The following is a 27,229-nucleotide window of genomic DNA, read 5'->3' as shown; positions in this document are numbered from 1 at the left end:
CGTGTTGGAATGTGTTGGGAGGAGACGGGATAGCAGATCTCCCCGGTAGATCCTGTATTGCATTTAATGCATTTAATGACTGATGTGAACATACAGTATATACACAGAAGTAAAAAGAAAAAAAAAAAAAAGATTTTATACCATTGCATAAACCTGCTTCTATTGCTTTAAACCTTCTACTCTGCTGGGCACTGAGTATTTATACTTTCCCTGATTTCTTTCATTTAGTGTACTATATTCACTTTTTATCATTCCGAGCCTGCATTTTGTGGGACACAAAAGATGATGGTCTCTATTTTAATGATCTAGGCACAAAGTCTAAAGTGCATGGTGCCAAAGCATTAAGGTCATGTCCGAATCCACTTATTATTTAAGGACAAAAAAATTACATTTGCGCCACAGCACATGGTCTAAAAGGGTTGTGCTTATTCTCTTAATAAGTCATGGGTGTGTTTTGAGCATAATGTGCATTAAACCAATCAGAGTCTTATCTCCCATTTCCTTTCAGAGTCAGTTGCGTCACGCCATGGCACATTTGCTATTTACATGGTGAACTTTGTAAGTGTAAGTGTTTTCACTAGCGGGAAAACAGTTAAACAGACCACCTGCACAGGGATAAAGAACAAACAAGCCTCTTCTATTGAGCCTCTTTACTTTCTCTTTACTTTACTTTTCCTCTTTACTCCTTTACTTTTGTGGATAAGGAAACGATGGAAACACACTTCACTGAAGACATCCATTAGCCTACATATTTAATATCTTTTGTTAAGTGCAACGATTTGTTTCAAAACTAAATTTAAAATTCAGTTCTAATTTCCAGTAAACAAATAAATAAACAATAAAAACAAAGTGTGGCAAAAACACACGTTTTATTCTTATGTATAATAGGGCCTAGTATTTTAAATGCCAGGCTCTATTAAATGGGTGGATTGTGGGGTGGTGGGGGGTTTGGGGGGGGGGGGGGGGGGGGGTAGGGTTAGGTTAAAAAGGTTTATTTTTCTTAAATCAGGCAAGAAAACAAATACTTTAGCATGTTTGAATAAACAACACTAATAATAGTTTACAAGACAATGGGTTTTATTCATTAATCATATGTACACACAAATATATGTGTGAATTGTGCATATGGACATTTCACAAATCATGATTCATAAAAACTTTTGTACTGAAATTTATTTTCAATTAACAAAACTTTACCAGGTGTGCTTTGTGTTTTGACGGAGCACTCTGTGCGCCTGGAGTTGGCAAAAGTCAACTCTGCAGAAATAGACTTGATAGTGGTTGCCAAGGCTAGCATCATAAACCACACAGTGATCTGCTCTTATAAAAAGAGCCTTTTCTAAAGTTTTATTTTCTATAAATTTTATTTATTTATTTTTTTTTTTTGGACATCACATCTACACATCATATCAGCCACTGAATTGGACTACCCATCCCATAATCCTCAGCACCTCACACCTGAGGTTCATGAACTTTGATTACACACACACAGCTGCATATCATTTACACTCATTACACACACTGTATAAGCACCACTTTCACACACATTCTTTGCTCAGTCTTGACTCTCTGTATAGCTTGCATTACCAAGCAGTTTCCTATTCGTCCTCCTGGTTTCTATTTTGATTTTGGACTGTCTTCTGGTTTATTTTTTGTTTGCTTACTGCCCTGACCATTGTCTGCTCTATTGGATTACGCCTTGGACTACCCCTGTTGTTACTGTTTACTCCTATATTGTTTAATAAAACTGCGTTTGAAACTTTTATCTCTATGTATGTACACACCGACCTTTACACCTGCCATAGAAAATAATTGTAAATTTGAAATAAAATATAAAATAATTAATAAAAATACAATTAATGCAAATAATGGGTCAAACATGACTATTACTGGGTTCAAGTGCTCTACAGATGCAAAAAAACTATAAAATTCACACGCAATAATGATGATCCTAAAATGAAATCTACATACCAACATCTCAGATGCCATGACATTCATTTATATTTTATGAGGCATTCTAATATTGGTGTCTGAGGCTCTGCAAGCTCTGAGACTGGAGTCAGCATCACTAGTTTTAATAAAATCACCTTAAATGTGTGATTATGAATGAATAATTCTCCTAATCAACCATTGAAAAAGAATTCACAATATTCCTAACATCCCAATAAATAGAAATTAGGCTATACTGTACAAACAATACCAAAATGATGTTAGGGAAGTCTGTTTGTTTTGCAATGTAAATGTGGAGAATGTAATTACATTGTACAGATGCACACTTCATCCAAGGTCTTTGTCTACCTGAATTAAGTTAGCATGTTTTCTGAAATTCAGTACAGCAGTGTGACAATTGGCATACTTTGTGATAGATAATTTGCTAGTTGCACACAAGGGAGCTGATCGTAATTGAGCGTATTGGTTTGTGTATTTGCTTGCAAACGTGGCCACGCGGCGTTATGGTAGATGACATTTCTGAAAGTGAGAGCAGTCTGTAACCTCTTTATGCGAACGCTGTTGATCAGCCCATTCCAACTGTCATCTTATTTGCATGCGATGGACGCATCATTATTCACTACATTTGATGTCCGCAAAACACATTAGAACTGTTTCCTTGAGCAAAATATTAAGGACCCGCCGTAGCAGACATCATTTGTGTACCCAAATTGTAAAATGTAAATTGATATGTAAGAAAATGGCCCATTAACTTTTTCATTAATGGTTATAATGCATTTTGAGTGTCATCTGTGCAGAGAGAGCACATGTTCATTTGAGACGAGAACTGACGATAGCTCCACACAAACACACTTTCGCTCACAGATATTTATTTATTTATTTCTTCTGCCCGCTGTGAAATCATGTGTCTATGTTTATAGTGTTACTATTAATCAAATCAAGTCAGCAATATGTTCAGTAACACTGTCAGTATGCATGATAATGTAGAGATTTTTAATGCTTTTCAAATCGATTAATGATACTTTTATTGACGCACACTGTGGGATTAATTTACAGGTGTTTCTTCAAGGAGGGGAAGGATTATCAGAACCATTATTCTCAGTAATTCCAAAAATCATTCTGGAGATTAGCATTTATTGTTTATAACTTGTGTTTTGCATATTGATAATATACATTTCTGCTGCTCTTTTTACATACAAATATGTTAGCTTCTGCCAACACGGTTAAGTTTCAGTTTAGTTTGCACCAATCTTGGGTTTGGTTAATAAAATTTAAGTTCAATAGGCAATTTTTTTTTTTTTTTTTTTAAGTAAATAAAAAAATATATAGAAATATAAATATAAACCGCTGCAATGAACAGCTGCAATGATTTTGTTGTTTTTTTTTACAGTAGAAAAAGCTTTAAAAATACTGCATGTGAGCTTAGATTGTTCAGTTTCTGTGTACATATTATCAGAAAAGTGAACTTTGCATGCTTAAATTCTTCATATTTTTAAATCTTTTCATCTTTGTTGTGGAAGATATTTGCTTTCTATTTTGAGTCAATGAAATTATATTTGTTTTAAGGCATGTGATTGGCTGTTTGCAACCAATGTCACCCATTAATTTGCACGGGCTGATGAGCTCATTATCAGCGTTGATGATCAGGATTTCAAGATTTGAGTTGACAAATCCCAGCCAGTGCAATCAGGCTTGGTTGATACCATGACTCTTGAGTTTGTTCATCTAACATTGTTATAGTGGTGCATAGAGCTAAAAAAGTGACCAGTCTTGACACTGAATTTTGATTATGAATTCTTAACTGAATACTGAAAAATTATAATACATAGCTATATATTGTCACATACAGTTAAGAACAAGATTATTCGATCTACTGTAATTTTTTATTTTTTTTTCAAATGGTTTCTAATTACAAGTAATTTGGAGCAATGGAATTTACACCGTATTTCCAATATTTTTTTTCTTCTGGAGAAAAAAAGCAGTTTTTAATATTATTTAAAACAATTTTACGGTCAATATTATTAGCTCCCTTAAGCAATAATATATACAGAAAAAACATTGCTGTATAATGACTTGCCTTATTATTACTGGTTAACCTAATTGACCTAGATAAGCCTATAAATCAGTATCTTGGAAAATATCTAGCAAAATATTATGTACTGTCATCATGGCAAATAAATCAGTTATTAGAAATGAGTTATTAAAACTATTATGTTTAGAAATGTCTTGAAATAATCTTCTCTCTGTTAAACAGAAATTGGAGACAAATATCAAATAGTTAGAACTTAAAAGGAGGGCTAATAATTCTGACTCCAACTGTAGGTAGGTACAGTAGATAGAATTCATATAACACTAATTCCTTATACATTTACCTTTACCTTTCGTTTTAGCATTAAACATTTAGCAGAAGCTTTTATTCAAAGCTTCTTAAAATGAGTAAGGGATTAAAGCAATTTATCATAAAGAGACAATACTCACATAAAATGCTACTAACAGAAAGCTTTTGTGTGATTTTTTTTTTTTTTGAAGAAGAGCCTCACAGCAAGAAGGTCGCTGGGTCGCTGGTTCGAGCCTCGGCTCAGTTGGCGTTTCTGTGTGTAGTTTGCATGTTCTCCCTGTATTCGCGTGGGTTTCCTCTGGTTGCTCCATTTTCCCCCACAGTCCAAAGACATGCGGTACAGGTGAATTGGGTAGTAAATTGTCTGCGTGTATGTTTGTGAATGTGTGTGGATATTTCCCAGAGATGGGTTGCGGCTGGAAGGGAAAGTTGGCGGTTCATTCCGCTGTGGCGACCACAGATTGATAAAGGGACTAAGCCGACAAGAAAATAAATGAATGAATGAATGAAGATAGAGTAGATAGAAAATAGTTTTTCTTTCATTATTTATTTATTTGTTCTTTTATTTATTGATTGTTTATATATATGTTTGTTTTAAGTAAACCACTCTTAGTAAATAAGTAATTCCATATATAGTAAGTAGTAGTTATGTTGTTTTCCCTTCCTAATGTTAAGACTCTTTTACCTGACATAATACAGTACAGTGCCCTGCTTCAATGTACAGTGTAGCCTCAACTCCAGCCTTTATTCAGGTTTGAGCACATTTAACACATGATCAACACACTTTGATGTTTGAAGAGGATCTCTGACTGTGACCAGTCCTGTTGAGAGTCCACTTCTGTCCTTTCTATGGAAGAAATTATTATTTTTAGTACAAAGCAAAACACAAGTCACTCAATTATGATGACGACGTAATGGCAGCTGGTTTTTTGTTTGGCTGCTGACAATAGACATGATGATTTGTTCTCATGCTAATACTTGCATACATGACACATCCATTGATATACTATTTGTTGGTGTCTTTGTGAGTAAATTTAAAGCTACTGTATCATGGACTGAGGTAACATCTTCATTTGAACAAATTCAATAAAATTTGTGAAATTTGTTCTGGATTTTTGTACATAAAACGTATTAAATTCCAAGTAAAGTATATTTTTTAATATTTAAAATAAATCAATAAATTTGATTGAAATAATGTTTCATCACAATGCTGTGGCTCAGTGGTTAGCACTGTTGCCTTACAGCAAGAAGGTTGCTGGTTTGAGGTTTGATGGGTCCCATCTGGGTCAGTTGCCATTTCTGTCTGGAGTTTGCATGCCCTCCCTTTGCCCATGGGGGTTTCTGCCTGGTACTCTAGTTTCTCCCACAGTTCAAAGACATGCGCTATAGATGAATTTAATAAACAAAATTGGCCATAGTGTATGTGAAGGAGTGTGTATTTGTTTACGGCCATACCACCCTCACTGTGCCTGATCTTGTCTGATCTCAGAAGCTAAGTGGTGTTTTGCCTGGTTAGTACTTGGATGGAAGACTGCCTGGGAATGCCAGGTGCTGTGTGTATGAATATTTCCCAGTACTGGGTTGCAGCTTGAAGGACATCCACTGTATAAAACATATGCTGGATAAGTTGGCGGTTCATTCCGCTGTGGCCACCCAGGAAGAATAAAGAGACTAAGAAGATGGAAAATGAATGAATGAAGAATGTTCCATCATCATTCAATGCACTTTGGCACTATTCACACATTCAGACATTCAGAGTATTTTATGCAGTCAGACAATTCTTGTTCTAAATATATCTGACAAGATTTTTTTTTTACAAAAAACACTGTCAAAATAAAAAAAACTTTATAAATTTTAAGGTCACTTTTTAGTCTTGTTTGAAATTATGCTAACATAAGTAAAAGAGTAGTTTTCACCGATTGGCCAGATGGTGAGCCATTCTTAACTGACGGAAACCCTCAGTTAACAGTAGTTTGTCCAGATGAAGGCCAAAGGCATGAGCCTTTCAGCCATAGCAAGAATCTCAATGGGCAATTGGTTCAGCACTGCAGCTGGAATTCTTCACCAGTTCTTTGTTATAATCTGTGTTCTTGCTATAGTCCTTGCTGTCCCTTATTTTTGATCACTTTGTTCCATTATTTAAAAAGTTTTTATCAGCCCAGGCTAAATAGAAATATGTCAGTCACCTTATACTTTTGAGAAAGTTCTTAGTTCTTAGTTCCAGGTACGTTTTATTGCTCAGTGCAGAAAACAAATCCTTTAGATGGTGCTGTGTACTTGTTTGCAAATGCAAAGTATGTTACTTAGTGTACATTTTACTGTACATTTCAGATACATGTCTCTTTTGTACACGTCCATGAGAAGGTAGGGCATGCCGTACAGATCACCTAGTGAAACACTAACTGAAACCTTTCCCTAAACCCAACCAATAGTGTTTTCAAAAGTAATCGTAAGAGAAAAGTGCACTGCTAACACATAGTTTTACATTGCTTTATGTTGTTTTTCTTTTTTTTTGTGGAACCATGCTTCACCAGACTCAAACTGGAGAGTTCTGCATCACAAGTACAACACGATACCGTCATGGCTGTAACAAAAAATATTCCAAATGATCAGAGATCACAAGCTTTATCTGAGTGTGTGTCAACAGCGGTAATTGACAACTGGTTTGTGTTTGAAAGGGCATGCTGGGATTTGTAGTTCACATGTAGTTCACCAGCAGTCACCCAGGACTGGATCGCTGGTGATTTTTGACACATATAAATTGAGCTACCAAGTACACTAACTATACCAGAAAAGTTCAGGTAGTTGTATTCGATTACAAATTATATACGCTGATAAGTTGTTCTTGTGATTTTTATTTCTTTTTTATTTTTTGCAAAGCACTGCATGAAAATAGTTAATGTTGATATTATGTTATTAGTGTGAAAAGGAATTCAAGTTGTTGGCATAATACTGCCCTGTAGCATTCATTTAAATTGAATTCAATTAAATTCACCTTTATTTGTATAGCGCTTTTACAATGTAAATTGTGTCAAAGCAGCTTCACATAGAAGATTATAGTGAATTGAAACAGTGTCAGTTCAGTTTTCAGTGTTTAAGTTTAGTGTGGTTAATAATCACTGCTGAGAGTCCAAACAGTAAAGTGCAAATCCATCAATGCTCAGCTCTACAGATCCCGAACCATGCAAGCCAGTGGGGACAGCGGCAAGGAAAAAAACTTCACCAATTGGCGAAAGTAATGAATCAAAAAACCTCAAGAGAAACTAGACTAGTTGGGCACGACCGTTTCTCCTATAACCAAACATCTTATGCAGAGCTGCAGTTTAGGCACCGGAGGCTGGAGAATGCTGGACCTCAGCAAAGACTCATCTGTCCCTGGAGCGTTTAAATAGAAAGTGACCATTTTTTTTAGGTTTAGTTTTCTGGTATAACAATAAAATTTAAATTATTTCACTTTTTGAACAATAAAATTTGTATTATTTCTGGAAAGAAAAAATGTTTATGAATTGTTTTCTAATTTTGATCTTCACTGTATATAGACTATTGTTATTACTACATTTACTACGACTACTGCTACTACTACTGCTACTACTACTACTACTACTACTACTATTAATAATAATAACAGTATCACACTTTTATTGTTTTGATACTTGAAAACCTTTGCATGTTTCCCTTTAAATTATTGTAAGATGATTTTTCACAATAAATTGATAAAGCAAGTTCCCCGAGACAGCTGTGAGACTCTGAGTTACTGTTGGCGTAGCAACCGTCACATCCCACCCCTGCCACCCTTCTCCAAAATGATCGATTTTCTTTAATTTTCTTTTGCATCTTCCACCAGAGAAGAAGGAGCGTGAGGGAAAAAAATAAAAAATAAATAAAAAAGAGGAGAGGCTATCTGTAACCTATCCCTTCATCCTGGCATGAGCTATTCAATCCGGTCTATTAGATTTAGTGGAGAGGAGCAAGACGTTAACACGGGCGCAGAGGGAGGGAAAAAAAGAGAGAAGGAAAACACTGCCACAGATAATGTGAATGTTTCATGCATAATCTCTAATATGAGAAATGTATTAATAGGGAAATTATTGTGCATTCAATTATTTTGAAATGGCTGGCTGAGATGTTGTGATTTGGCGGTGTCCTGATAGCGGTGCCGCAGCAGGGAACTCGATGACTGATGAATAACTTAATCTCCTAATCCGAAAATGGGCAGCGATCAACAGTACGGCTCTGCGGAGCGGCCAATAAAATGAAAGCACTGAAGAATGACAGATGAGAGCTGGGGAAAGACGAGGAAATAAGAAATAGATAAACAAATAGAACAATAAAGCAGACGGTTTTAAAGCGGCGTAATTCTGTCACATTCATTAAAGCCAGAGAGCAAAATAAAACAATGCGAGATGGAGTGGCAGAAACATTACCTTTAATGTGGGTATCATGTGGCGCGTTTGATGAGCTGCTGGCTCGGCTTTATGTCCGCTTTTCACTGTGACTCTGGAGGAAATCAACACAGGATCTTTAATCAACCTGAAAAAAAAGAAAGACGAGCTTTATGGAACAAATGTAGATGCCTGGTAGAATGTACAGTTTGTACAGTGTGCTGATGTAATAGTGTGAGAAATGTGTGTCAGATTCACATGCTACCATTTAAAAGTTTTGGCTCAGTACTTTTTAATTTGATTTCTTTTATAGTTGTTGTTGTCCAGAATAGATGCAATAAATGTTTAAAACAAAGGTGATGTTTTAGCCATTTATAGTAACTATTTCTTTTCTTTTTTTTGCTTCTTGATTTTTCCTCTTTTTTTGATATTATACATTTGGGTGTACTAGTTTTTGGACAGTTATTGCAAGGTACTTTATTAGATAAATTCCAAATTTGGCTTTAGTACTGACTAATCTAATTTATATGCACAAATATAATATTGTATATCTTCCTATTATAAATATGAATTTAAAATATAGATTTGTGAGGAGCTGTATTTTCATATGCTGAGCACTTTATGTACAGTTGAAGTCAGAATTATTAGCCCCCCTTTGAATCTTAATGTTTTTTTTTTCTTCATATTTCTCAATTGATGTTTAACAGAGCAATGAAATTTTCACAGTATGTCTGATTTTTTGTTTCATCTGGTTAAAGTCTTATTTGTTTTATTTTGGCTTGAATAAAAGATGTTTTTAATTTCTTTAAAAGCCATTTTCAGGACAAAATTATTAGCCCTCTTAAGCTAAATTTATTTTCGATATTCTACAGAACAAATCATTGTTATACAATAACTTGCCTAATTACCCTAACCTGCCAAGTTAACACAATTAACAGTTAAGCCTTTACATGTCACTTTAAGCTGTATAGAAGTGTCTTGAAAAAATATCTAGTCAAATATTATTTATTGTCATCATGGCAAAGACAAAAAAAAAAAAAAAACGGTTATTAGAAATGAGTTATTCAAACTATTAAAAATTGCTCTCCGTTAAACAGAAAATTTGGGGGCTAATAGTTCTGACTTCAACTGTACAAATACATAACTGCTGAAAATTCAGCTTTGCCAAAACTGGTGTTAAAATATATTAAAGGAGAAACATTAACCTTTATTTGATGAATATTTTGAATAATTGGGCAGCACAATATATAATTTCAGAATTGATATCGCAATGTGATCATCCACAGTCACACATTTAATTGCTGTATTTATACACAATTTATAAGATTTATGGCAAAAAATATATTTAGATTTTTGTCTTACTTCTAGTGCAAATATATAAATATATATATATATATATATATATATATATATATATATATATATATATATATATATATATATATATATATATATATATATATATATATATATATTAAACTCTTAATTTTGACACAAAAACAACTTAATTTTGTCTTATTTTTTAATAAAGTTGAAAACAAAACAATATTTTTAGTTGATTTAAGAATCTTTTTGATATTTGGACTAGAAATGAGAAAGCAAAGTAAGAATTACCAACTAATAAAGTTATGGCAAATAATAAACTTGGATTTTCCCAGTGATGGGTTGCAGCTGGAAGGGCTTCCACTACGTAAAATATATGCTGGATAAGTTGGGGGTTCAATCTGCTGTGGCAACCACTGATTAATAAAGGGACTAAGCCGAAAAGAAAATGAATGAAATGAATAAACTTGAATTGAATCGAGTTTTATTTTATTTTATTTTATTTTTTATTTTATTTTATTTTATTTTATTTTATTTTATTTTATTTTATTTTATTTTATTTTATTTAAAAGCATTTTTTTTTTTTTTTTTGCATTGTGGTTTTTTACATTTCTGTACCTTAATAATGTTGGACTGCTCAAAAAAACTGTCAAATAGAGCATACGATGATATATTTAATATGAATGAATAATTTATGTATTTAATATATTCGGGTTTTATGTAGCATTGTATGCTGCTTTTCAAGTGTACACACAGTCAGATGATTGCAAGTCATTTGTATGTTGTCAGTGTGTTTGTATTGTCCTCTGGGCTGAAATAGCATCTGTTTGGCCCTGTTATGTGTGTCTGTACAAGGAGCCAGTGTCCATTCGTGCCCTGAGAGACTGAAGAATGGTGTCATCAGAAGGTCGAGTCTCTCTCTCGCTCAATTCAATTTTAGTGTGCCTTGACAATGTTGTACATTTGTATTGTCAAAGCATGTGCAGGTTAGTTGCGTGCAAATTGTACAATGTGGATGTACAGTAGAATAAGGTCATTTGTGTTATTGATAAAACACTGTTTAAATATACTTGGTTAAATATCCAGCATATCCAGCAGTTAATTATGTTTTATATAGGTAGCTCACAAGTAGCTCACCTTGTATTTTTTATGTAGACTTTATGGATTATTATTATTATTATTATTATTATTATTATTATTATTATTATTATTATTATTATTATTATTTGTTTAGGCCCATGAATTGTCTTTAATTAATGTTAAATTTAAATTAAATATATTTTTTTATTTTAATAACAATTTTTTTATCTGTACTGTACCTTTAAAGGCACAGTATGTTATTTTCACCACCAGGGGGTGTAAATTCATATCAAACAAAGGTGTAGTTCGATACGTGTCTGAGTGTGGAATAATGGGAACTGTTGCCTTTATTTCATCCTATGGGACACCTTCAGAAATCTTCTTCATGAATGAGCTATTCAAGGTATTCAAATATTGAAGTATCAAGTCTGAAGTAATCAAGGCTTATTATCATGGTAGTATGAAGCAGATTAAGGCTGAAAGCTCTCGAAGCAAAATTAGTGCACTGAAGCAATTGCTGATGAGAGATGAGCATGACACAGCATAAAGCCAGTGGAGCTTTTATTATGCCACATTCGACCGCTTCTGGTTATGATCATGTGGTGCATATTAAACATTATTATTATTATTATTATTATTATTATTATTATTATATTTAGCTAGTCACATTGAGATATTACTATATCTCCCTCCAGTCAGACTTGAAAAGGACTGCAGCAGATAAAGGCTGCATACAGCACTGACAAAGAAATTAGCAATATACACATCCACAAATCTTAAATAATAATTCATAATCACATTATGAAAAATAATGCCCTAGATACTAAAAAGATTTTATGTTTCTGTTATAATGCTACTCTGTGCAGTCTAATAGAGTGCAGAACATATTGAAACATCTTTGGTGTTCGCGTTTACTATGAAAGCAAAACAGAAATCGAGGATTTATGATGTCATTAGCATAGAAACACAGGTCATCAGTTAAAGTAGCTGATTTTTCTGCATATGAACATTCTTCAGAACATTTTGTATAATGTTCTAGAATATAATAGAATGGCTATTATCATCACTGTATATGTATAAAATGTACATTATATACATGTGCAATGAGATTAAGTGGTTTTGATAGTTATGAAAAGTCCGCAAATAATATAGCACTGCTCTAGTGGTTTTTAGATAATTTAATGAATTTAATATATATATATAGGATTAGGAATTTCCTGACAAGATTTTTTACAAAAAACATTGTCAAAATAAAAAATGTTAAAAATTAGTATTAGGAATTTGTTTTTTTTTAACTTTTTTTTTTTTTTTTTTTTTTTTTGATTACTAAATGTTTGAGCATCGTATTTATTTTGAACAAAATGACATTTATTCTATGCACAAAGTGACAGGGCAAAATCAAAAGAAAAAAATAAATCTGTTCAAAAGTATTTCTAGTTCATAATGTCAGCAAATTTTACAGCTGCTGTGACAAAGATTCTTGTTTAAGCATAACTTAAACCATGGAAGCCACGCTCACCTGTTTTCGTGATAAGCACATAGCACAACACCATCTGCAATATGTCACAACAAACCATTATTTTGTCTCTGATGGTACATGTGTTTAATTGATAACACTAAAAAGTCTTTGCCTCTGGCTTTTTCTCTAAACAACTGAAGCAGTTTTATTTATTTTTTATTTTTTTCAGACAGAAGGCATCATGAGTGTTGAAGGATCAGTTTGCTGTGTGTGTGTAAGGGAGTGTTGCTGTGTTTTTGGGGTCTGTGTGAGGGCTGAATGACAGGCAGCAGACGGGCAGGTCAGGTAGCATGTGGCGCATGGCAGGTACACTTCCTATGTCTAAACAGAAGCGTGTATAAGTGTAGCCCTGGACACCACGCAGATGCTGGCTTGATTGAGACATCTGTATGAAGCAGATGGAGTTTTGGGAAAGAACCGGGTTTGATGTCTATCGCTGACATTTAAACGACGAAGCAGTGATGCTGGACAGGAGACCAGTCATGAGATTGACTGCTGGACCTGGACTGCGTCTTCAAGACTGATTAAGACTGCTGATGCTTTCAGAAATTCAGTTTGCTCCGTCAACTTTGTCTTTTTTCATGTAATCATAATAAAAAAAAATCAACCTTTTAGCAAGAGAGGACTTTTAGAAACGTGGTGCACATGCTAACTCCTTTTAAAATTAATATTATATACTGGAAAGTTGATAGTATGAAAGCTTATTTATTATGTTAGGTTTTTATAGTGTTTGATGTTTTTATGTTCTTGTTGAGTCTGATTTAACATAATTTTGTTCTGCATTACTATTTATTGTGATGTTTTGTATGACAAAAATAAAGGAAACTGAAACTGAAACAAAAAACAATGACTCGTAATGGCAGCTACATTGGGATCTCAATACAAATGGCGCACACGCTGGTCATATTTAGTTTTTTTAAGCAATAAATACTTGGATCATATACGAAGAGAAGAAACCCATAAATAGTGAGCACTTGCAATCCATATACTGAACCCACAGTCATTTAAAAACCATGTCCCTGTCAGAGCTCCAATACACCGATGTTAACATCTGTTTTGTGGGTATTCCTCGGCAATTTAGTCATTGGTAATGTCTCTGTGGCATGTGTGTATACTTTTTTATTTGGTGTCTGTTAATTTTTGCTTAGATTAATATTTGTTTGTTAATATCTATTCATTCACTTCTGCTTTTCATACTTTGAATTATGTATGCTTTATTTGCGCTTAACTGCTAATTAGAATAGAAACTGTATAAAAAAATAATAATAAATAAATAAAAAAACAAACAAACGTCCTGAGGGTTACAGGTACCATAGGTCAATGAGGCTACATTTTGACACATACATTTCTCTATTCTGGCTGTTCTTTCTGTGGGGGAATTCTGTAGAAGCATAGCTCAGGTGGATTTCCTTGTCAGTTAGTAATGCTATACCTTATAGCCCAACAGTTTTCTGTTTTTTTTTTTTTTTATTTTTTTTATATATTTTTTGCTTATAATGTGAAAATGTGAAAACTATCACTTAGCATTTGAAACCCATCAATAGTTGACAAATCACAAATAATATAATGAGCTATGAACTATATAATTGCCGATATGTGATATTTCAAAAAGTTATTTGTCAGTTTATTTTACAGTTACTTGTATTTCTTTCCTTTAGGAACACCTTATTGCAGTTAACAAATACTACATAGCAATAATAATAATCATGATCATCATCATTATCAGTATTTCCCACACATAGACTTTAGTTTTGCGGGCCGTTTAGATATACAAACGACCGCCCAAGTATTTTTAGTGACATGATTTTATTTGGTATTATTATCATCCTTTTACACTATTTTGTGTCCGTCTAATATAACCATACATTCATGATCGATTAAGCAGTGGAAAATCCTCTCTTATTTACTTGTTTCGTTCTTGTTTTGCGCGCGTTAACTGTCAACACTCTTACATACAATCTCACATGCTCTGCAGACCCACAGGAGCAGATTTTACCGGTCAGTGGGTTCACATGGCTCCTGAATAGCATAAAAGAGAGATAGTGGATTTATTTTTTATATTTCAACAGTCTTTTAACCCATTGAAACAAAACAGTGCACAACAGTGTCATAATAAACAAAATTATTGTTAAAATTAAATCATGTTTTGTTTGTCGCATATAGTTAACTATTTATGTGATGTGGATAAATAGTGTGTTTCAATCCGGCTACCACGGAAAGTATATTACATACAATCTCACATGCTCTGCGGACCCACAAGAGCAGATTTTACCTGTCAGTGGGTTCACATGGCTCCGGAATAGCATAAAAGAGAGATAGTGGATTTCTTTTTTATATTTCAACAGTCTTTTAACCCATTGAAACAAAACAGTGCATAACAGTGTCATAATAAACAAAATTATTGTTAAAATTAAATAATTTTTTGTTTGTCGCATATAGTTAACTATTTATGTGATGTGGGTAAATAGTTTTAATCCGGCTACCACGGAAAGTATATTTCAAACCCATGAAGAGCGCTGATCATCATCATAGTCATAGAAATAACTATACTAAATTTCCCAAATGTATACATTATAATGATTTGATTAACCATAGATTTAAAAAAAAGTAGTGCATTATTTAGCTTATTTTTTTATAACATGATAATTTTATTGAAGTAAATTATTTGATACTATTAAGTTCATATACCTAATTTTGTCTTGTAGAATTGGAGAAAAAACACCTTGTGAAACCTGCTGTGGAAGTAAAAGTACCCATTGTGTGTGGAGCAATGTTGTAATAGACAAACAAGGACAAAAATCTGCATCTAATCCTCTCAGGTGTGTATTGTGTGTAGTGTTCGTTATTTGCATACAATTACGTTTAGGATAACTGTATTTTGTCAAATTCTTTGACGTGTGAGAATTTCTCTTCCTCCCTCTCTCTCTCTCTCTCTCTCTCTCTCTCTCTATCACTTTCTCTCCCCCTCTCTCTCTTTCCCCGTCTTTCTTTCTAAGCACTGCTGTAAATAAATAAAAGATAGGGTCTGGTGATACAGCAGGTCTCAGATGTGTAAAAGCCACAACTCTCATATCTGATCTGGATTTGTGTCTCCCGTTAGGGAGTGTATACACAGTTGCAGCCTTCCAAAACATAAAAACTCTTCTTCAATTTTCCTCCCTCAATGTCCTTTCCTTTTTCCCTCTGCCTTATTTTTGTTGTTTTTTTTAACCATTTAGGCAAAGCAGACAATGGTTCCTTATGGAAAAAAAAAAAACTGATGTCAATGTATTGTGATGAAATGAAATTTGAGTGTGAGGAAAATACACCGCACTTTTTAGTGCATGTCCCTTTAAATTTAAACAAACTACTGCTTGGCAGAAAAAAGGATGGAGCCCTTACATGCTTTTATGACACTCATACAGTAGTCATATAGATATTCAGCATGTCAAGAGACAGTTAAATATTGTAAACTGTTTCAAAATATACCGTGTTTTTTTTTTTTTTTTTAGAATAAGAAGTTAAAGCAAAGTGATGGTTTTGACCCATATTTTAAAATCTGATCCCTATGGTGAAGTAATGCAGCATACCATACATTTTCCCAAATATATTGACCTTATTCTTGACGTATGAGCGGGTGCAGCCATTGAAATGTTTTTAGTTGATATTTCTGATCTCATTTACATTGATATGTAGATGTTAAAAACAGCTCGTTATGCTGCTTGATGTTGCAAACAATTTTTTTTTTTAAATATTATTCTCATTTTTATTATCATAATGTCCTCAGTGGCTTAAATGTCATGAGTCTAAGGAGATTCTGTTCATTGATATATCCAATGCCAGAGCATTTTTTCCCTAATACTTAGTTGGTTGTACACGTTTATAGCACTTAAACACTGAAAAAAGTCAGATTTGCATGAAATGGACCCTTTAAAGTTTAAAACGTCTATTATTAGGATCACCAAAACGCCACTGGTGACTTTGCAGAATTTGTAAATGCACCTCATTCTAGATATCTCTACATTTCTCCCGAGACAAGAAGCGATTGGCGAGCCACCTAGAGTCCGGCGGCTGAGCTTGCTTTTGGTTGCCATAGCATTGGGATTATTAAGAGATCCAGTGGCTGCCTGGTTCCTCTTTTATGATTCTCAGACTGAATAAAAATTTAAAAGGCCATTAAACACCATTACCCCCTCCATCGCAGGTGTCACTGGCAGCGATGCAGAGTGAAGTAGCTTATTTTTCTATTAGGTGGAGAGAGAAAAAGAGAGAGAGACCGATTGTAAAACCAGTGCAAATGAATCTTTGCTCTAGAATGGCCAAACGGTCAGACTCTAATTAGCCTGCCCTGCTCCTCTTTATCTAATGGAGCTTTGAGCTCTGAAAAGGGTAAGCCTTTCCAAACACCCAAATGGCTTATATTAGTCTTGCTTGGCGCAATGAGAGTTTGACCATGCTTGTGTGTGTGAAGGGCAAAGGGGGGATTTTGATTCTAAACTTGTGCAAGAACGACCGATGATGAGAAGAAGCATTAGGAGAAAGCATTTATAAAATTAGGAGAAATGTTTGCTTTTGCAAGGCTTTATATCGCCAGATTGATTTCTGGTTGACAGTATACAGTATGTTTGAGTACTAGGATACCATTTTGGATTTTGAAGTGTGCCATATAATTATATACATTTTAGATTGCACTTTTTTTGAACATTAATTAAAGTAAAGGTTCAGTTGACCTGCAAAAGTATTTGCATTTATCAGATGAATAGCAAGTTAATTAGGCCTGACTTTAAGATTTTAGCTAAAAAAACAAGCTTATTTTGGTATTTTCTTTATGGGTGTATTCTGGTTTTATTTTTTCGTCTATTTATTATAATTTTACTCAAAACATGCACGTGTGCTTACAAACACACACTTGTACAGATATTTATGGGAACCTCACATAGATGTAAAGATGTTTATATACTGCACAGACTGTATAGTCTTTCCCCTACCCCTAAACCCAACCAACAATCTACATTTTTAGATTTCCACAATTATTACTTAATCCTAAAATGTAAGGAATACATTGTAATTTTTTTTTATTATATATATGCATACATATATATATATATATATATATATATATATATATATATATATATATATATATATATATATATATATATATATATATTATTCAGTTGAAGTAAAAAAAATCTAAATGATGAAAAAAAGTCTAAATGATGATTAACAGAGCAATAATTTTTTTTACTGTATTTTATATAATATTGTTTTGGAAAAAGTTTATTTTTTATTTTTTATATCAGTTGGAATAAATTCAGTTCCTAATTAATAATAATAATAATAATAATAAAACATTTTAAGTTTATCATTATTAGCCCCCTTTTAGCAATTTTTTTTATTTTTATTTTACTACATGTTTACAGAACAAACCATCGTTATACAATGAGTTGCCTAATCATCCTAACCAGGGTTTCTGTGGGGTCTTAAAATGTCTTAAATCACAAAATCCAAAGTTTTGGCTTTAAAGTATTACATTTACTGAAATACTGTGTTGTAGGTCTTAAATCTTTTTTTAAACATGTCTTAATCTTTCTTTGTTCATGTATTGCTACCCAATCTAACCAAAACCCATACAATCACGAACAATCCATCTTAATAAAACTTTAAACTTTTTATTTAAAAAAGGTCATTTTTAACTCTAATTTATTATAATAGTTTAACTATTTTCTTTATAATAAAATTTGTTTAAAAGTTTTCCAAGTATTTACTGCTGAGGACACTGACCTGGACAGATTGTTGTCCATAGATTTAGTTTTTATAGTTTTTAAAACATTTGTTCATTTATTTATTTTTTTAAAAGAAAGTTTATGTTGGGAAAAAAGTGTATGATACAAGTGGAGCTTGCTTGTTTTTACACAATATTTAAAATATTCAGCCTAGAAATAAAATCTAAAATATTTGAATTGTTTATTATTAATGTATGTATTATATCATCATTTCATGTAATTGCATTCATTTCATTTGATTACACCCCCTTTCCCGCACCTGAGACCTTTCTAACTTTCCTAAGTCTTGAATAGTTTGGTCTACTTTTCTGAACTTTTATTTCCTTTGATTTACCGCTCATCAGTGAGACTTGTGTTCTCGTTGACGCAGGTGAGCAATGACTCGGACCTGCAGAGTTAGCTGGATGTCTGGTTCTCTTGGCTTCAGCCTGGAAAAGTGCTGATTGTGGAAGGGTTGCTGGAGGAGCTCTCTCTTGGGCAGATGGTGAGGAGACAGGGGGAGTTTTCACCCTGCTGCTTAGCCAACAGGGACACACACACACAGACGCATTCACATACGGCACACCCACACAGGAAACATTAGAACAACCATTTGTCATAGTCTTTCATTTCGACGGAGGAGTTCTTTTGTTGTTGGAAATAAGCCGTGTTGAGTTTATTATTATCTTCCTCTGAGTCAGTACGTTTAAGGGTTCAGCAGACACCTCTCGCGATGGTGATGGGCCGCTCTTCTTTATCTAACTGTCCACGAGCTCTTTATAAAGAGTTACTCGCAAACTAGCCATCAAAGATTTCTTGTTTATTTCGACAGCTTTTATGACATGACGACAAAAGAAGAAACATCTTTCATAGCATGGCTCAACAATAAGGATTGTTTTCGATTGTGTGCAAACTGGTTTAAGAGACAGCCTGTTTTTTTTTTTTTTCCCAAGAAAATATTTGATTTCTTGTCAGATAATGTGCAGTGATTATATCTTACATGGCTTAATATTTTAGCTGTATCAAAAACAAAAACATCAGGTACATTTAAGTCCCTTGAGTTGGAACAAGATTGGGATGTACATTTTATACATAAAATTCTACGTGATTGTTTTTTTCTTTTTACTCTACACCTGAAGAAATGACAGAAGAAAAAAATAAAAAAGGGTGCAAAGGGTGTCAAAGGGTGCGAAAAGCAAATACCTGCTCACAGATTTATTAAATCTAACATTTCAGTCTCGTCACCTTCATCAGACATATTTGCACATCAAAAGTTAGAGTATTTTTTTTAAGAAAACTGTAACCAATGATTATTAACAGTTCTGGATTGTTACTTTACAAACTCTAACATCTTTGGGTTTACATGCTGAAGCATTATTAAATGTAATGTTGTAATTTTGAGATGTGAAGTTTTCTAGAATGTGACTACAAACTTTAGCATCTGTGGGATCAAATGATAGAACATTATTTTATTTAATGTGGCAATTGTTTCCTTAAGATGCAAAATGTTTTGGATTGTGACTTTACAGTTTTTTTTCCCTTCTTTTTTAATGATTCTGAATAAAGGGTGTCATGATTGCTTGTTATGTTACGAATAGTGACTGGTTTGCATTATTCATTCAATGGTTCATTTTTTTAAAGGCTCGCTCACATTGTGTAATATTTAAATTTTTTTATAACCATGAATGATTGTAGCATGTCAGACTGGACGAACACGGGCTCCCATGTCACACTCAAAGATCTCAGCTGTCATAAAGTCAGACTGAACGACAATGAAGACGCGCTAAACATAAAAGAGAATGCCTTGGAGTTTAACGTCATCCACATGTGACACTTTCACTATCCCATGTTCTGAAATGATTCCTCACAGCAAACGTAAACAATCTGTATTGACAACAATGTTTTGACATTTCCCCGCAGTTATTTGAATTTTCCCATGGATTGCGTCATCAAATTCAGAGCTCCTATTGGTTCTTATGTTGATGTTCATTGCAGCTGTTGTCACACTGCAGGAAAGTGTCTGAAATCGTCTGACACTTCCAGAACTTCATCAGAGAAAAAATCTGATTGCAGCAGGCATTAAGCGGCTGTCTGTTAACATGTCAATCCAACAATCAAACATTACAGATTTTAGCTTAAGATTTCAGGAATCATTTAGGGTTTCCCAAATTTGTCTCCGGTGACAAAATTGTGGCTGAAATCTCACAGTGTGAGCTGGCCTTTAGTCCATTTATTAATCTTGGGTTGCCAAAGCTGAATGACTCGCCAACTTATCTAGCTTATGTATTACGCAGCCGCAACCCAACGCTTGGAAACACCCATACACTCTTGCATTCACACACATACACTACGGCCAATTTAACTTATTTAATTCACCTGTCCCGCATGTCTTTGGACTGTGGGGGAAACTGAAGCGCCTGGAGGAAACCCACATCAAGGCAGTGAGAACATGCAAACTCCACGCAAACATGCCAACTGACCTAGCTGGGGCTCGAACCAGCGACCTTCTTGCTGTTATGATTTTGCTACCCACTGCGCCATCTTGATGCCCCTTGGTTTGCATCAGGGGTCACCAACCTTTTGGAAACTGAGAGCTACTTCTTGGGTACCGATAAGCGTGAAGAGCTACCAGTTATTAAAAAACACATTTTCCTTAATTTACTTTTAATTATATGTTATTATTAATCATTAATAATATTCATCTATGTGAAGACATTGATCATGTTAATGATTTCTCAAAGTTGTTGTCAACAATGATTTAACAAGTTAGATAAATATCAATATGCAACACTTCATTTGTCTGAAATTGTTTTTAAAGTTTTTTTTTTAATATATATAACTTAAAGTAATTTTCAAATTTACACCAATGCAAGTGTGATTTAAAAAGAATACCTATAAAAATATTAGATGCAGCTTACTCATATGTGGTACTATGGTGAGCTTTTTTTAGAACAGGCCCTCAGGCAACTCGTGAACCTGGCGGGCTAACTGGTGTCCACGGGCACCATGTTGGTGACCCCTGGTTTGCATTAAGGTCAGGAGACTGAAATGTTACATTTAACAAAATCCTTGAGCAAGTTTTGATAATGTGCGGGATTTGTTCACTCTACAGCTACAAAATTATGAATAAACAGTGTGCATTAATGCTTTTCTATATATATCATTCAGTTTGCAGAACTGCAGTGCATTGTGATATCATAACTGCACAATAGTGTAGATCTGAGCGATTAATTGGAAAGTAATCGAAATCAACATTTGCAACCTATAATCGATCAAAATTTTCCAGGTTAATCTTTTTGTTGACTTTACCTACTACATGATGAGTCACAACACCTTGTTTTGCTACAACTGATTTATACTTCTGCGTCGAGCACATGTGTATGGTCCGGCGCAGCCTTCGTGCGGTCACATACCCGCACGCCTCTCAAAAAATGTGTGCGAGCCATGTAATGCAAACTCTGTGATTGGTCGGTTTGCTTGCGGTGATGAGCGTGGATGGCGTGGTGCAAGTTATTTATTTTCTTTTTATAAGAAAAAAGCGACTATTGGTTTTAGGCAATGTGTGTTTTAATTACAGTTGTTCAATGTTGATCTTCAATAAATAATCATAGAGAGCGTTTCCTTCATTTATTTAAAAAAAAACAAGTAATGCACCCTTCATTCAAAATCTCTCACTTGTAATAGCTGAGCATATTTACTGTACAGTGTACTGTGTACTGTACTACTTGTCAGTGAACTATCAGGGCCAAAAAAAAATAAATAAATAAAATAATTGTTCATTAATTGATATCAAGTTAAAATGTTCAATCAATTAAGATTTTAGGCCAAATCATCCAGCCCTACAATAGTGTTTTATTTTGTAGATGCGACTTGGGTTTTACTTTAAATGACTAACTTAATTGATTCAATTGATACTGTCACAGAGACTTTACCCACTGTGTCTGACATGTTTTCTCATCGACACTCAATCCGTGATTTTGTGCGTTCAACTCATAGAGACAATCTGTCTGACATGTCTTGAACACACTCAGTAATATTTGGACGTTTGTACTGTTTTTTTTTTATTTTTTTTTATTCTAAATGTTAATTTTTTTGCTGGCATAAAACACTTAAAAAACCTTGTACACGATTCACAAATCTAAATTTGTTGGAACATAAGCACTGGCAAATGACAGTTTTGTCAACTGGCCCCAAACTCTCCCACTCTGGCCCTTATCCTCATCATTGAGCTCTGCCTAGAGAGATCTGCTTAAAACAAGCTTGACAACAAACGGCGAGGGATGCAGATTGTGGCTGTCTTGTCTGTTAGACTGGTGGTATCAGGAGGGGCGTCTTCATATTTGAGATCCCTGTAGCTAAGCTTACGCGTTTGACTCAGTTCCACGTAACCCAACATGCTGTTTGACACTATCCATCCGCTCCCATATGGTAAACCTGGGCTGCGGCTTTGTCAGCTTCCAGGTTTTTTTTTTTCCTCTTTCTTTTTGTCAGCCTTAAAAACAGACAAACACAGTGAGAGGTGGGCTAATTACCACAGGCCTTCCTGTAATTACTCTTCCAGAGCAGCAGACAGGTTGGGTACAGACAGATCTGCTGTCTCTCTTACATGCTTATCTGCTGCTCACCAGACAGCTCACAAGTTCTGTGGATTTGAGGTTCAGCTTGTTCAATAAGTTGAGAGTCAGGAGTTGTCAAACATGGTTATGGTGACGTTCCGGTCTTCACACTCCTGTGTGCCAGTGATTGGCCATGGTTTTCATAGCTGTAATTCAGCAGAGAAATATTTCACTTGGTTAATGTGGCTCTGACTCCTAGCAAATTCCTCAGAAGAGACTTTTAGTGTTTGGTTATAAAGAAAGTAATGTGGGAATGTCCTGAAATTGTGTCCTTTGTAAAGGTTATGGGCAGTGCTTTCAACAATAACTGTCAGCGCTGGGTTGAAGAAGTTATTTGAGTCATTAAGCTGCAGATGGCATAGCCATTCGTCGGACGATAGTAATGAAGGATGCTTGGAGTTATTTGTATCTGCATGTAAACTGTTTTGTTAAAAGTAGGTGAGCTTTGCTAGCCTGATACATTTATGTATCCCACGGGGAATGTTGGCCCACTAAGATGCCATGCTTGCTCTACATAATTATAATGGGAAGGTCCTTGTAAACTCATTAATATTTTTGTGAGTTTAAAATGTGTCTTGTTGTCATTGCCATCATACTAGAGTAAGATTGGTCAAAATATAAAAGGGTAGTTCCCCATAAATTAAACTTACATCCATGCTGTTTCAAACCTGTATGATATTCATCTGTAGAATGCAGAGTTCTGTTGCAAGTGACAGCTCATAGCTGCAAAATATGACAAAAAATACAATCAAACAGCATCTTACACTATTAAAGACCACCATTATTCATTTCCAGAAGCCAAAATACAGATTTAGGAAACTACTTATGTTGTGCCATTTGCATGCTTATGTTTGTTATTGTTAATATACCGTAGAAGTGTGACAAGTGCACTTACAGGAAGTGATGATATCACCTTGTGATATCTTAATATCATGTGTTGTGACATACTCATTACATTTTCAGACATATCTACGTCACAGTGAGATTAAAACATTTCACGTTCTTAGCTTTTACGAATGCTGCTAACATGCTGCTTGTCACATAACAAGAACCAACCAATCGAATTCACCTATTGCATTAAAAGCTCAGCTGATCATAGCTGTACAGAGATAACTCAGAACTGTAGGATTTGTAAAGAATATATTTTAACATGAAAAGTAGAAAACGCATTGAGATGCATAAGTGTCCATGATGACATTCTATAGGTTAATTTACTCATTTGTTATTAAGTAAATGTCATTAACTAACTAATATTGCATCTAATTTCACCTTTGATCAGCATCTAGCTATATTTATCATGGTTGGCTGGTTGACAACCAAGTTTCTTCTTTAATGACACATTATACACTGACTATGTGCTATACTCAACTGTGTACGCACTTTATTAGGGCTTTTTAAGATGAGTTTGTCATTGAGAAGTAGAGTCTAAAAGCCCCACTGTCTCTGCTATATAATTAAAGCTGTTACAGTTGAGTATATGAAGTATCCAACATTCCTCTTTTTAGGCTAAATAAGTGTATTATTGAGGTATCCAAAGGAATTTTTTTTTATTGTAAACACCCAATTTGAAGTATTGTATTTTTAAAAAAATGTCACAGAAATCTAAATAAGTTTGCAAATGGAGAATCTCCTGGAGAATGTGTGACAGTCTATGTTCTTTCATACATTTGTTTAGATGGGACATGCAAAAAGCTGCACAGTGGTCCCTCACCATAACACAGTTCAGTCACCTTTTGTGGTCTTGCAGATTTTTTTATTTTTTATTTCTGTACAATTTGGCAAGCTTTTTTAACAGCGCATTGCGTTCTGCGTCCTGATTGGCTGTGGTCAGTTGTCAATCAATCTCCTCCATGCCTTGTCTCCTGTACAGTACTCCTGTAGATCGCTAGCAGTGTGACTCTGAAGTGCTGTGCTGTGTTTTCTCAAGTTTTCTCCCCCCAAAAAACCCATAATGTCGACAAAACGTTCTGCACAATCAAAGGCACCCATAATAGCACCCAAAACGCAGAGTAAGATGCTAATCGACGCACAAAATTTGGATTTCTACACATGCTAAGAGAAGGCAGAAGTTATAAAAGTGTTTAAACAAGAGTGAAAAAAAGTGAAAATGTTAATGCCTATCTGAGAAAATAGTCTAGTGAGGGGTTTTACAGCCTTAAAACATCTGTAATAATTGTAAAAATAAAGCGGGCTACTAAACGGATTTTACCTATTGCGGGCTAATTTTAGAATGTACTATAACACCAGCAATTAGAGGGAACACTGTATATGAGTAGCAAAAAAATAAATAAAAAATAGTTTTACCTTTGTAAACTATTGTAACTTTGTAAACCTGACTTGTTTTCTTTCATGTTATGCAAGAGCTACTGCAGTTTTTGCATTTGAACTTCCTGGAAAGATTTCCTAAAATGAATTATTCTTTACAATGTGCAAATTGTAACAACTGATTCATTAATGAATCTGGGTAACTGTGAATGGAATGATTCTGTACAGTTTTTAAATTAATCTTTCTAAACTAAATAACCAGTGCAATTTATGAAAAATCTTCATTGAATTTCATTGAATCTCTGAAGAATCAATGCAATTCCTCAACAAAATTTTCTGTCAAATTTGTGAACTGTAATAACATTTGCAGTTTTTATTTATTTATTTTTTGAAGAGTCATTCCAATTTGTGAAATAATCTTTCTGTGCTGTTAGTGACCCAGAACAACTGGTTCATTAAAGAATTAGAGCAATTTGTGAAACTCACTGATCCTACTTTAACCTATCCATTGACACAATAAGCAGGTTCTGAGTAAACAGCTCACTAGAGAGGAAAATTATTAGTAAATAATAGGGCTATGCAATATTGAAGGAAAATGTGATGTGTGATAGCATGATAAATGACTCAGTATTTAATATGCAATATTTTAGAAACTTATAAAACCAATTATTTCAGAGAATATAAAGCATCACTGCACCGTCTGAAAATGAGCATCCATGTTTTGCTGTTACATAAAACAAATCCTTTGCTACTAATATAGTTTAATCAATACCAAAAACAATCATGAAAACAAACCACTTGAAGCAAAGTGGAGTTTTTTCTTCACTGTCATATAGCTTTCTGAATATGGCTTGATTGCTCGATCATACAATATTTCATCATCCATACTGAAATTCTTACATACTTTTGGACAAGAAAACCAGCATATCCTCTCTGCTTGATTTCAGAGATACGAATTAACATGTAAAAACATTCCCTGATTGGCTGAAAAGTCTCTGAAAATAACATTCTATCAGGCTATTCTATTTTTAAAAATGCTGTACATGAGGATATACTTCTAATTTGGACGGGTATCTCAATAATCCTGTATTTGCTATTTACAGTGCAACCAGGAAGTATATATTGCTTTACTTTTTCCAATTTGTTTTTATGTTACAGCCTATGTTATTCTAAAATGGATTAATATAATTTATTTTCTCAAAATTCTACATTTTTTCTACAAAATTCTAATTGTACAGCCATTTCTGATCTCTCCAAAAATGTTCAATAGAATTTAGGTCTGGGCTCTGGCTGGGCCATTTAAGGACATTCAGCAAGTTGTTGTGCAGCCACTTCATTAATATTTTGGCACTATACATTGGGTCATTGTCCTGCTGGAAGATGAACCGTCGCCCCAGTCTGAGGTCAAGAGCACTCTGAAGCAGGTTTTCATTGAGAATGTCTCTGTACATTGCTGCATTCATCTTTCCCTCTACCCTGACTAGTCTTCCAGTCAATGCTGCTGAAAATCAACCCCACAGCATGATACTGCCACCATCATGCTTCACTGTAGGGATGTTATTAGCCCGGTGATGAGCGGTACCTGGTTTTCTCTAAACGTAACGCCTGGCATTCACTCCAAGAAGTTCAATTTCAGTCTGATCAGACCAGAACATTTTGTTTCTTATAGTCTAAAGGTCCTTCAGATGCCTTCTGGTAAATTCCAGATGGGGAGGGGCTTCCGTCTAGCCACTTTACTATACCGGCCTGATTGTTAGATTGCTGCACAGATGGTTGACCTTCTGTAAGATTCTCCTCTCTCTACAGAAGAACGCTGGAGCTCAGACAGCATGACCATCAGGTTATTGATCACCTTCCTGATTAAAACCCTTCTCCCCCGATCACTCAGCTTAGATGGCCGGCCAGCTCTAGGAAGAGTCCTGGTGCTTCCAAACATCTTCCACTTACCTTCCATGGAAGCCACTGTGCTCATTGGCACTTACAGAGCAGCAGACATTTTTCTGTAACCTTCC

The 27,229-nt window shown here is 34.4% G+C and overlaps 1 long non-coding RNA gene across 1 annotated transcript in view; it reads left to right on the top strand.

The window, feature by feature from the left end:
- The window catches only part of si:rp71-1h3.1, a 150,836-nt gene extending 130,909 nt beyond the window's left edge, over positions 1-19,927 (top strand). Inside the window, exons 3-4 of the long non-coding RNA NR_145709.1 lie at positions 15,298-15,411; positions 18,728-19,927. This is a non-coding gene — a long non-coding RNA (si:rp71-1h3.1). The remainder of the gene's footprint in view (positions 1-15,297; positions 15,412-18,727) is intronic.
- Positions 19,928-27,229: the final 7,302 nt, after the last annotated feature.

Source organism: Danio rerio, chromosome 13 (genome assembly GCF_049306965.1).
Source record: "Danio rerio strain Tuebingen ecotype United States chromosome 13, GRCz12tu, whole genome shotgun sequence".
NCBI classification, from domain to species: domain Eukaryota; kingdom Metazoa; phylum Chordata; class Actinopteri; order Cypriniformes; family Danionidae; genus Danio; species Danio rerio.
This window is presented reverse-complemented; position numbering and strand designations above follow the sequence as displayed.